The sequence below is a fragment of the Astyanax mexicanus genome, chromosome 14, assembly GCF_023375975.1.
Source record: "Astyanax mexicanus isolate ESR-SI-001 chromosome 14, AstMex3_surface, whole genome shotgun sequence".
NCBI lineage: Eukaryota > Metazoa > Chordata > Actinopteri > Characiformes > Acestrorhamphidae > Astyanax > Astyanax mexicanus.
Genome location: NC_064421.1, coordinates 1,051,602 through 1,064,864, shown reverse-complemented (window position 1 = coordinate 1,064,864; position 13,263 = coordinate 1,051,602). Strand labels below are relative to the sequence as shown.

The 13,263-nt window shown below is 39.0% G+C and overlaps 1 long non-coding RNA gene across 2 annotated transcripts; it reads left to right on the top strand.

Moving 5' to 3' along the window:
- Positions 1 to 75: 75 nt before the first annotated feature.
- LOC125781084 (uncharacterized) lies at positions 76 to 4,460 on the top strand. 2 transcript variants are annotated; one of them, XR_007424180.1, is made up of 3 exons: positions 76 to 626; positions 949 to 1,112; positions 1,359 to 4,460. It is a non-coding gene; the product is annotated as an uncharacterized LOC125781084 (long non-coding RNA). The 2 variants fall into 2 exon arrangements; XR_007424179.1 differs by having other exon boundaries at positions 949 to 1,529; positions 1,608 to 4,460.
- Positions 4,461 to 13,263: the final 8,803 nt, after the last annotated feature.

Sequence of the window (13,263 nt, the reverse complement as noted above, 5' to 3'; positions counted from 1 at the left end):
TTATGACCACTTGCTCATTTCTGCTCCCATTCTTCTTCTTATTATTATTATTATGTTTTTTTTATTATTATTTGTTTTTGGGTGGTGGTGGGTTATTCTCAGCACTGCAGTGATTAGCAGTGATTAGCATGGTGGTGGTGTATGAGGTGTTAGTGTGTGGTTGAGCTGGTACAGTGAGTGGATCAGATACAGCAGTGATTAGCATGGTGGTGGTGTATGAGGTGTTAGTGTGTGTTGATCTGGTACAGTGAGTGGATCAGATACTGCAGTGATTAGCACTGATTAGCATGGTGGTGGTGTATGAGGTGTTAGTGTGTGTTGAGCTGGTGGTACAGTGAGTGGATCAGATACAGCAGTGATTAGCATGGTGGTGGTGTATGAGGTGTTAGTGAGTGTTGAGCTGGTGGTACAGTGAGTGGATCAGATACTGCAGTGATTAGCATGGTGGTGGTGTATGAGGTGTTAGTGAGTGTTGAGCTGGTGGTACAGTGAGTGGATCAGATACAGCAGTGATTAGCAGTGATTAGCATGGTGGTGGTGTATGAGGTGTTAGTGAGTGTTGAGCTGGTACAGTGGATCAGATACAGCAGTGATTAGCAGTGATTAGCATGGTGGTGGTGTATGTGGTGTTAGTGAGTGTTGAGCTGGTACAGTGAGTGGATCAGATACAGCAATGATTAGCACTGATTAGCATGGTGGTGGTGTATGAGGTGTTAGTGTGTGGTTGAGCTGGTACAGTGAGTGGATCAGATACAGCAGTGATTAGCATGGTGGTGGTGTATGAGGTGTTAGTGTGTGGTTGAGCTGGTACAGTGAGTGGATCAGATACAGCAGTGATTAGCATGGTGGTGGTGTATGAGGTGTTAGTGTGTGGTTGAGCTGGTGGTACAGTGAGTGGATCAGATACAGCAGTGATTAGCAGTGATTAGCATGGTGGTGGTGTATGAGGTGTTAGTGAGTGTTGAGCTGGTGGTACAGTGAGTGGATCAGATACAGCAGTGATTAGCATGGTGGTGGTGTATGAGGTGTTAGTGAGTGTTGAGCTGGTGGTACAGTGAGTGGATCAGATACAGCAGTGATTAGCAGTGATTAGCATGGTGGTGGTGTATGAGGTGTTAGTGAGTGTTGAGCTGGTACAGTGAGTGGATCAGATACAGCAGTGATTAGCAGTGATTAGCATGGTGGTGGTGTATGAGGTGTTAGTGTCTGTTGAGCTGGTGGTACAGTGAGTGGATCAGATACAGCAGTGATTAGCAGTGATTAGCATGGTGGTGGTGTATGAGGTGTTAGTGTGTGGTTGAGCTGGTACAGTGAGTGGATCAGATACAGCAGTGATTAGCATGGTGGTGGTGTATGAGGTGTTAGTGTGTGTTGAGCTGGTACAGTGAGTGGATCAGATACAGCAGTGATTAGCATGGTGGTGGTGTATGAGGTGTTAGTGAGTGTTGAGCTGGTGGTACAGTGAGTGGATCAGATACAGCAGTGATTAGCAGTGATTAGCATGGTGGTGGTGTATGAGGTGTTAGTGTGTGTTGAGCTGGTGGTACAGTGAGTGGATCAGATACAGCAGTGATTAGCATGGTGGTGGTGTATGAGGTGTTAGTGAGTGTTGAGCTGGTGGTACAGTGAGTGGATCAGATACAGCAGTGATTAGCATGGTGGTGGTGTATGAGGTGTTAGTGAGTGTTGAGCTGGTGGTACAGTGAGTGGATCAGATACAGCAGTGATTAGCAGTGATTAGCATGGTGGTGGTGTATGAGGTGTTAGTGAGTGTTGAGCTGGTGGTACAGTGAGTGGATCAGATACAGCAGTGATTAGCAGTGATTAGCATGGTGGTGGTGTATGAGGTGTTAGTGAGTGTTGAGCTGGTGGTACAGTGAGTGGATCAGATACAGCAGTGATTAGCATGGTGGTGGTGTATGAGGTGTTAGTGTTTGTTGAGCTGGTATTAGTTGAAGTAGACTGTGTTTGTCTATTGTTGTGACATAGATGAACATCAGAACAAATTTAATGACCAATTTATGCAGAAATCCAAGTAATCCCAAAGGGTTTTACACACTTTTCCTGCAACTGTATTATATATTGCTAATATTTGTCAGTACAGTGTATTTAGTGTGTTATATGTGTGCATATGAGCACATGAGCTTCAGTTTGAGCTTAAAGATCTTACAGATAATCTCTTTGGGGGCTGTTGATTTGCTTAACATTAAATTAGAGTAACAGTTTTTAAGCTCCTGCCAGGTACACTGCTGCTGCCGCTGCCGGGGGGTACCTGTATCAACTCGCTCTGACAGGAATTTGCATAGTGAAGAAGCTCCAAACTGTACAGTTTTTTTTCTGTTATCTTCTAAAGAACAGAGCTGGATGTCTACAGATGCGTCCACACTGAGAATCAGAACAATCTGATTCAAAATGCATTTCAATTCACCTCCATATGATTTTATGTTGTCGCGGCTGTCTAGATCTGGATACAATCAGACAAAAAAATCAGATTAGATCTAGCAGTCTGAACATCGTAACATCAGTCTTAGGGCACTATTTTATCGAGCTACATGTGAAGGTCAACTCTGCACTGTGCAGCTTGATTTAGGGTGTGTCAGTGCTATAGCAACGACAGGAAAAGTACACCTCGAAACGAGCAAAAGTTGTAATATGTAATGTAATAATTCTCTTAATTAATTTTGGGCGTAACGTGAAATAATAAACCAATCAGAGCGTCATCTGTTTGCTCATCATTCTCTTTAAGAGTAGATCAGGTGAGCTCTGACTTTGGCGGATTGCTATTGTAACGGTGCAGCTACCTGGACGTGTCCAACAAACTCTTCTCAGCAGAGGAAACTGAGCTGCTGGTTGACGCTGTGAAGGAGCTCCAGCAGCTCATTTACGGGAACAGCAATGTTATTTTATTTACTATTCCGTTTATTGTTGATGTAAAAGTTGGGTTTGTGCTGCTGTGTGTTCATGTGTGTGTAATAAGTGGGGGCGTACGCTCGGCTCGGCACAGCGCCTGTGTTACCGAGATAGCGATAAACGTCTGACTGTTGGCGTCTGTCTAGGTTGTATTCAGTCAGTGGAGCACCTGTGTTTTCTGTTACCAAGATAAACAAGATAAAACTCCAGAAATGTACCTGAACACACCTCATTTCCAGAACACCACGCCCATCAGTGTAGATATATTCAGAAGCTCTGCTGCTGTCTAAACCAGGCAGGAGGAAAGACGCAGAAAGTGATAGGATTATGTCAATATGGTCTAATATGTATCAAAGCTATAGACCATCTATAATCGTTATGCTTTCCTGTAGAGTGTCAGGACGTTTATGTACTAAAAATGCAAAATATCTGTTAGATTTGCTTAAAATTAAATTAGAGTAACAGTTTTTTAGCTCCTGCCAGTTTTGCTGCCACTGTTTGTGCTGGGGGGTACCTGTATAAACTCGCTCTGGCAGGAATTTGCATACTGAAGAAGCTCAACACCAAATTGTACCGTTCTTCCTTAATCTCCTAAAAATATACTTCCCGCAGCCGACTGTTAATTCTGTTCCTCCAGAGCTGCTGGGAGAAATACATTTCAGTCCTCTACTCATTTATCTTAGCTTAGCTAACCAGCCCCCGAATTCCTCTGTAGCTTTTTAACTCTAACCAACATGACTCAACAAAACTGCAGTTAATTAGCAGCTACAGAGCCGCAAAAATGCTTTGAAGTGAATATTTCCCCTATTAAGGCAAGTGTGGTGCTTCTTTAGTGTAGCATTGGAGCTAGCAATGAGGCTAACAGCTAAAAAATAATAATGGGAACTTGTGGTGCATTCACATGCTAGTCGGAATTACCAGAACATCACGTTCAAAGATTGCGGATGCATGTGTTTAATCTCACGTTTCACAATCCCGCAGCTTTTATGAAGCAGGTTAGTCTTTGAATGGAATCATGTTCACAAATAGAAGTTAGATAGAAGTTGGACAGTACTGTGTGTAGGACTGATTTAATGAGATACTAATAGATAGAAGTGATAATAAGCTGTATAATACTATTTTTTGCTTTACTACTGCAATAAAATGATGAGTTTCTTTGATTTTACCAAATTGAAAACCTCTGGAATATAATCAAGAGGAAGATGGATGATCACAAACCATCAAACCACCAAACTGAACTGCTTGAATTTTTGCACCAAGAATGAAGCAGCATAAAGTTATCCAAAAGCAGTGTGTAAGACTGGTGGAGGTGAACGTGATGCCAAGATGCATGAAAAAAAAAACTGTGATTAAAAACCAACCAGGGTTATTCCACCAAATATTGATTATTTCTGAACTCTTAAAACTTTATGAATATGAACTTGTTTTTTTTTTCATTATTTGAGGTCTGAAAGCTCTGCATCTTTTTTGTGTTTTATTTCAGCCATTTCTCATTTTCTGCTAAACAAAATGCTCTAAATGATTACAAGCTAACAAGCATTACATTACATTACATTACATTACATTTGGCAGACGCTTTTGTCCAAAGCGACTTACAATAGTGAAGTACAAAAGTAATAGAAGTTAAAGATAAAAACATCTTTATACAGGGCCTAAAGGAGGTCAAAGGGAAATAATGGGATAGAGGAGTGAAGGAGGGGAAGAAGGAAATGAGGTTAGAAGTAGTTAGTGTGTTAGAGGTGTTAGGAGAGTAAGAGCTCTTTGAAGAGCTGTATATTAAACAAATCAGTCTAAATTTAATACAATTTATTGTTCTTGCTAACCTTTATAATCCTTCTGAATAGAAATACAATCCCACACTTCCTTGTGGATGAAACTATTGTTGCAACTATTCCTTTGATGATTAGAGTATTATATGCTCATCATAAGTGTGTAAATGTGGTTCTTTTCATGGTGGACATGAACAGACATGACTCTGCATTTGTGTGTGTGTGTGTGTGTGTGTGTGAGACAGTGAGTCACAATGACACAGATGCAGTCTGTTGAGGCTAAATACTCAGAGCAAAGTGTCCTGGACTTCCCGCTGTATAAATCTCGGATATCCCCAGTGGGATCATGTTCCAGGACAATGACCCACTAAGGTCTTTGTTTGGTTCTGAAGCTCGTTATCTGAAACATCAGCACAGTTCTCACCTCTGTAGAACAGGTGAGGTGTGTTAAACGAGTGTGACGTGTCGTTATGTCACACCTTGGGGTCACCCCGGGGTTTGCGGCCCAGGTTTCAGGTTGTGTGGACGGGGGGTTCCTCAGTACAGGGGAACCCTGGGTTCATACCTTTGCTCACAGGGTGACTCACCTGTCGGTACTGTAGTAGTACAGAGCAGGAGGGAGGTATGTGTGAAATGCGGTGGTTACCTGTGTGGGTGGGGCAGAGTGTTCTGTTTAAAGTGCAGATAAAGGTTAAGCACCTATAAGGTGTGGAAGCTACACCCATGATATGAGCGTAGGGAAACCCGAGAAGTTTATGCTCTACATCTGCAGTATTTCACAACAGTGAGTTTAAAGGAAATACTGAAGATATGTCACTTTTATACAGCGTAAAGTAGTGAGTGTACAGCTTGTATAACAGTGTAAATTTACTTGTATCCTCAAAAAACTCAACACACAGCCTTTAGTATGTAAATCATCACAATAAAAGTGAGTATTGTGCTCAAAGTGTCAATGTTTTGCCTATACCACACTAAACAGCATGATTAGCTATGAGGCTAATGTAGCTAACAAGCTAATAAAGAATGAAGACATATACTTTACTAATCAGCACTGTAGCTATGAGACTAATGTAGCTAACAAAGCTATTAAACAATGAAGGACTATGCCTTACTAATCAGCTACGGAGCGATAAGGCTAATGTAGCTAACAAGCTAATAAACAATGGAGACCTATACCCAATTAATCAGCACTAGAACTATGAGGCTTATGTAGCTAACAAAGCTAATAAACAATGAAGGACTACACCTCACTAATCAGCTATGGGGCTATTAGGATAATGTAGCTAACAAGCTAATAAACAATGAAGGAGTATACCTGACTAATCAGCACTGTAGCTATGAGGCTAATGTAGCTAATAAACAATGGAGGCCTATACCTCACTAATCAGCACTGGAGCTATAAGGCTAATGTAGCTAACAAGCTAATAAACAATGGAGACCTATACCCAATTAATCAGCGCTGGAGCTATGAGGCTAATGTAGCTAACAAGCTAATAAACAATGAATACTCACTAATCAGCTCTATAGCTATGAGGCTAATGTAGCTAACAAGCTAATAAACAATGAAGGAGTATACCTTACTTATCAGCACTGTAGCTATGAGGCTAATGTAGCTAACAAGCTAATAAACAATGAAGGAGTATACCTTACTTATCAGCACTGTAGCTATGAGGCTAATGTAGCTAACAAGTTAATAAACAATGCAGACCTATATTTTACTAATCAGCACGGTAGCTATAAGGCTAATGTAGCTAACAAGCTAATAAACACTGGAGGCATATACCTCACTAATCAGCACTGTAGCTATGAGGCTAATGTAGCTAACAAGCTAATAAACAATGAAGGAGTATACCTTACTTATCAGCACTGTAGCTATGAGGCTAATGTAGCTAACAAGTTAATAAACAATGCAGACCTATATTTTACTAATCAGCACGGTAGCTATAAGGCTAATGTAGCTAACAAGCTAATAAACACTGGAGGCATATACCTCACTAATCAGCACTGTAGCTATGAGGCTAATGTAGCTAAAAAGCTAATAAACAATAGATGCCTATACCTGACTAATCAGAACTGGAGCTATAAGGCTAATGTAGCTAACAAGCTAATAAAAAATGAAGGACTATACCTCACTAATAAACACTGGAGGCATATACCTCACTAATCAGCACTGTAGCTATGAGGCTAATGTAGCTAAAAAGCTAATAAACAATAGATGCCTATACCTGACTAATCAGAACTGGAGCTATAAGGCTAATGTAGCTAACAAGCTAATAAAAAATGAAGGACTATACCTCACTAATAAACACTGGAGGCATATACCTCACTAATCAGCACTGTAGCTATGAGGCTAATGTAGCTAACAAGCTAATAAACAATAGATACCTATACCTGACTAATCAGAACTGGAGCTATGAGGCTAATGTAGCTAACAATCTAATCATGTCTCACTAATTAGCACTGTAGCTATGAGGGTAATGTAGCTAACAAGCTAATAAACAATGGAGACATATACTTTACTAATCAGCACTGTAGCAATAAGGCTAATATAGCTAACAAGCTAATAAACAATGGAGGCCTGTACCCCACTAATTAACACTGGCGGTGTGTATCAAAATGTCATATCTTTAATATTGTCCCATGAAAAGGAATAAAATATTTACAAACGTAAGGGTGAGATGTTAGCTAACAAGCTATCAAGCAATGGAGGCCTATACCCCACTAATCAGCACTGCTGCTATGAGGCTAATGTAGCTAACAAGCATTACATTACATTACATTACATTTGGCAGAAGCTTTTGTCCAAAGCGACTTACAATAGTGAAGTACAAAAGTAATAGAAGTTAAAGGTAACAACATCTTTATACAGGGCCTAAAGGAGGTCAAGGGGAAATAATGGGATAGAGGAGTGAAGGAGGGGAAGAAGGAAATGAGGTTAGATGTAGTTAGTGTGTTAGAGGTGTTAAGAGAGTAAGAGCTCTTTGAAGAGCTCAGTCTTCAGGAGTTTATTAAAGATAGTGAGAGATTCTCCTGATCTGGTAGTGGAAGGTAGTTTGTTCCACCATTGGGGAACTCTGTATGAGAACAGTCTGGATTGCTTTGTGTGAATGTTTGTTTGGCAAAGCGAGGCGACGTTCATTGGAGGAGCGCAGCGGCCGGGAGGTAGCGTAAGCCTTCAGGAGTGAGTGCAGGTAGGAAGGAGCCTGTTCTGACATCACCTTGTAGACGATTGTAAGAGTTTTGAATTTGATGCGAGCATCAACTGGTAGCCAATGGAGCTCAATGAGCAGCGGGGTGACATGTGCCCGTTTTGGTTGGTTGAAGACCAGACGTGCTGCTGCGTTCTGGATCATTTGGAGTGGTTTTACTACACAGGCCGGCTTGTACCAGGAGTTGGGTGGCCTGTTGTGTCAGAAACGGTCTAATTTTTCTGATGTTATAAAGCGCGAAGCGGCAGGACCGAGCAACTGAGGCCACATGGTGCGTGAAGGAGAGTTGGTCATCGACCAGAACACCCAGGTTCCTAGCAACCTTTGTCGGTGAGAGAGAGAGAGAGAGTCGATGGTTATAGAGAAGTTGTGTTGAAAAGATGGTTTTGCTGGTATGACCAGAAGTTCAGATAGAGATTTAATTGAAGGTGATGCTCCTTCATCCATGAGGATATGTCAGAGAGACACTGCGATATCCGTGCAGAGATTGAGTGATCTTCAGGTGAGAATGGCAGGTATAGCTGGGTGTCATCAGAAAAGCAATGATAGAAAAAGCCATGTGAGGCGGTGTATATTGAAAAGAGAAGGGGTCCCAGTACCGAACCCTGAGGAACCCCAGTGGATAAGGAGTGGGCTGAGGACAGCTGTCCTTGCCACGACACCTTGAACGAGCGCCCAGTGAGGTATGATCTGAACCATGACAGCACATTGTCTGAGATCCCCATGTTTGAGAGTATAGTTAGGAGGAAGTCATGGTTGACTGTGTCAAATGCGGCCGAGAGGTCCAGCAGAATGAGCACTGAGGACTGGCCTGCAGCTCTAGCAGTTTTCAACGCTTCAGTCACAGACAACAGAGCTGTCTCAGTAGAGTGTCCTTTTTTAAAACCTGATTGGTTCTGGTCCAGGAGGTCATTCTGGGAGAGAGAGCCAGAGACCTGATTTAAAACTGCTCTTTCTAATGTTTTAGAGAGAAAGGCAATAGAAGGCTATACCCGAACAATTAGCGCTGTAGCTATGAGGATAGCTGTTATGCTACACCCATTTCCATTGTAGCACTACACCCATTTCTATTGTTACAGTACATCAATTTCCAGTGTTACTCTACACCCATATCTATTATATCACATTCATTTTAGTGGTAACACTACATCACGTTTCACAGGTACATAAAACTCTTTTTTTCATATTTCCACTACACCAGTCTTTAGTGTTGCACTAAACTATTGTCAATTGTTGCATCTATTTCTATGGATATTCTATATACATCTATTTTAATGGTTTAATATATTTTACTAATTCCTATTGCTACTCTACATCTATTCCCATGGTTAAATTTCAGTTATTTCTATGGGTTCATTACTACAATTTGTATCATTACACCGACCCAGTTCTATAATTATGTTAGATAGATAGATAGATAGATAGATAGATAGATAGATAGATAGATAGATAGATAGATAGATAGATAGATAGATAGACAGATAGATAGATACTTTATTGATCCCCGGGGGGAAATTCTTGGTTATCTATCTTTCTCTATTTCTGGTTAAGTTATGCTAACTTAACAGTATTCACACTCATTTTGAAAACAAAACTACTCACTTCCTGTGTTGCAGTAATTGATTACACTGTAATCAGTAAGTACTCAGGTATTCGGGGGAGTTTTCGGATTAGTTTTTCTTTCTTTACTGTTTTAATTTCACTTCTGTTTGAGTTTTATTTCAGTTTTACTGCAGAGCTGCTCTCTGTTTACCCTGCTGATTAATAAATACCTGCATGCAGAATATTGCCTGCTTTGTTTTACCTGGAAGGGGGCGTGGCCAGGTCTCAGCAGTTCCAGTGTACAGGTGTATAGCCGCAGGTGCAGTTTTGTATTAGAGTGTGGAGGAAAGTACAGGAACATTCCAGAACCATCTCCACCAATCAGGACTCTGACTCTAGCCAACAGCGCCCTCTAGTGGAGTGACTTTAAACAGAGCTGCAGGTAAAACACAGTACAGGTAATTACAGCTGAATTAATAATACATTAGATTATACATTAAATAATACATCAAAGATGACCTAAGCTTATACTGAACTGTCTGTATGTCTGTCTGTGTATCTGTCTAACTCTTTCTACCTGGCTGTCTCTCTTTCTCTTTATATACCTGCTTTTTTATTATCTATCTGTCTATTTACCTGTTTATCTATCTGTGTATTTATATGTATGTATATATGTGTCTTTCTCTCTCTGTGTTGATCTCCTTGGCTGTCTATATGTTTATTTGTATATGTCTATCTCTCTGTCTGTATATCTATCTTTCTCTATTTCTGACTATATACCTGCTTGTCTGTCTGTCTGTTTATGTATCTGTATGCCTCCCTGTTTGACTGTCTACCTGCCTATTTTGTCTGTCTGTTTTGTATAATCATATTCTTCTGTCTCTCCTCCTCCCTATCTGTCTGCCCATTTAACTTTGCCTGTCTATCTATCTGTTGTTCTATCTGTTTTCATGTCTGTCTGTCTTTCTCTCTGTTCATCTGCCTTTCTATTTCTATTGGTCTGTCTGTCTATTTGCCTGTTTGTTTATTTGTCTGTCTGCATGTCTATCTGTGTGTCTGCTTATCTCTCTATTTGTCAGTCTATCTTTCTGTGTGTTCATGTATCTGTCTGTGTGTATGTCTATCTGTCTCTCTTTCTATCTATATACCTGTCTGTGTCTGTTAATGTATCTGTCTGACTCCCAGTCTGTCTCTCTACTTTGTCTGTCTGTTTACTATAATCATATTCTGTCTGCTCCCCTCTTCCTATCTATTTGTTTGTCTATTCACCTATCTGTCTGTCTTTCCATCTACCTGTCTCTGTGTGTCACTGTATATTTAGTGGTTTATCTGTCTGTCTCTCTTTCTCTCTATTCATCTGCTTTTCTACTGTCTATCTATCTATATGTTATTTTGGCAAAGTCTATATATCCGTCTGTTTGTATATATGTCTGTCTCTCTTTTTATCTATATACCTGCTTATCTGTCTGTCTAGTGGTTTATCTTTCTGTTTGCCTGTCTGTCTGTCTCTCTATGTACCTGTCTGTTAATCTATGTACCTGTCTATCTGTGGTTATCTGTATGTATATTTATCTGTTAATTTATTAATCTGTCTTGCTGTCTATTAACCTGTCTGTCTGTTTATCTATCTGTTTTTTTAATTGTAGAATAAATGAGAATGTACAGATTCAGCTCTGCTGGTTTTTCTGAATGAGCTGCATTTCCCCTCGGTGTCCTGCAAAGGGCGACAAAATGCAACAGAATCAGAGCCGGTCCTTAAGTCTGTAAGAGTTCCTGTAAGAATGTTTATAATAATACATCACACACTTCCCACTAAATCAGGGGTGTCCAAACTTTTTTTGTTGGGGGCCAGAAGGAGAAATGTATTTGAAGTCACGGGCCACAGACTCTGTAATAAAGCAAATAATGAAATATACCACTTTAAATAATACATTTTCCTGATTATTTCATTTACACACCATTTTACTTGACTTGTTATCTTTATCTATCTTTGACAGTGTTGTGTAAACTAAGATTTTTCAAATTTATGTTTAATTTCATGATGTCTCTTAATATTAAACTCCTTAATTACGGCAACTTTTAGACTCTTTGGCCTGTTTTTCTGCTCTAGAAATGTGCACCCTCTCCGCTTTTAGACTCTTTGGCCCGTTTTTATCCGCGCTAAAACTTTTAGACTCTTTGGCCCGTTTTTTTCTGCGCTAGTAATGCACACTCTCTCCGCTTTTAGACTCTTTGGTCCGTTTCTGACACCTAGCGTTCAAACTTTGAATCTCACATTATAAAAACCTGCTTAACAGCGGGACAACTTTCATTCTATTTCTAAAATACCTCGCGGGCCGCTCCAAAAAAGGAAACGGGCCGCAAATGTCCCGCAGCCGTAGTTTGAACACCCCTGTTCTAAAGCGTCTACAGGAGTACCTAAAGAAGTGCTTCATAAAAGTGTCCATTAGAGTGGCTGTAAGGTTACGTTCATATAGCAGGTAAAAGTGTCTCAAATACGATTTGAAGACAAAATACTCCTAAATAACCAAATACCAGGAATTAGAGTTTCAGTTTCACACAATTTTCCAACCAAAATTCTTCACTGCAGGTTTATTAACCCTATTTAATAGATAATAGCGCAATGAAGAAGTAATTTGTAAAATAAGTAAAAGTTAATTTGGGAGCGGGTCGATAAAAAAATCGATATTTCACGTTATTACACAAAAGTTCAAATATATCACAATAGACACCAATATGAAAACAGTCTGATATCTGTAATAATATACTTCTACAGTATTGATATGACAATTTTGTGTTATTTTATAAAACAAAACATATATTTCAATCACATTCATTTGGATAAAACTTCTAGTTTTGCTTAATTAACTTCTGCTATAAATATGTATACATGTAAAATGTAAAACTCTTCCTTTTCTGGGGCAGTCCTGATGAGTGCCAGTTTCATCAAAACGTTTTTCATGGTCAAGAGGAAAAGGTGCCTACTTTTTGTTCTGAGGAGCCTCCATGTTAATTAAAATAAATAGCTGATCTTATCAGAGCTATAAAACTAAAACACACACACACACACACACACACTCAGATAAAGGTGTGTGTCTGTGTGTGTGTGTGTGTGTGTGTGTCTGTGTGTTCTTAAATTTGCACATAAATATTACAATCAGATACAAACTGACATTTAACCTCATTATAACATAATATAATACAATATTAGACCATAATTTAATATAAAACATATTATATAATGTAATCTAGTGTGTGTGCATGCATGTGTGTGTGTGTGTGTGTGTATGTGTGTGTGCCTGAGGGCTGGAGCTGCTGCAGATAAACGAGGCAGAAAAAAGCTGATTTGTTTGTATATAATAAACACTATAATAGTAATTATAAGAATACTAATAGAAATAATGATTATTATTTTTATTATTATGTGGATTAAGTTATAAATATGTACAGAATAAATTATGTGACATTCAAGATTATGATTATTTCTGGCCACTCGTTTCAATAAACAATAAACATCATGTAATTAACGTAAGTTATTATAAAAATAAAATATTAATTTAAGATATTTGCTAAATAAATAATAATTATAAGATGATTATTATTTTAGATCTTTTTAATTTAAATGTTATAATGCATTCTTTTTCAAGTTATTTATAAACACATGAAAAATATTCATAATTAATAATTATATGTTATCAATAAAAAAACTGATTTATCTCTTATTATACATATTACATTTCATTTATTAAAATAAACTATAATGAAGTGTAAATTAATCGAAGTTCAATAAATACAAGGATTAATAATCAAATTAATAATTTAAAACATTCTTA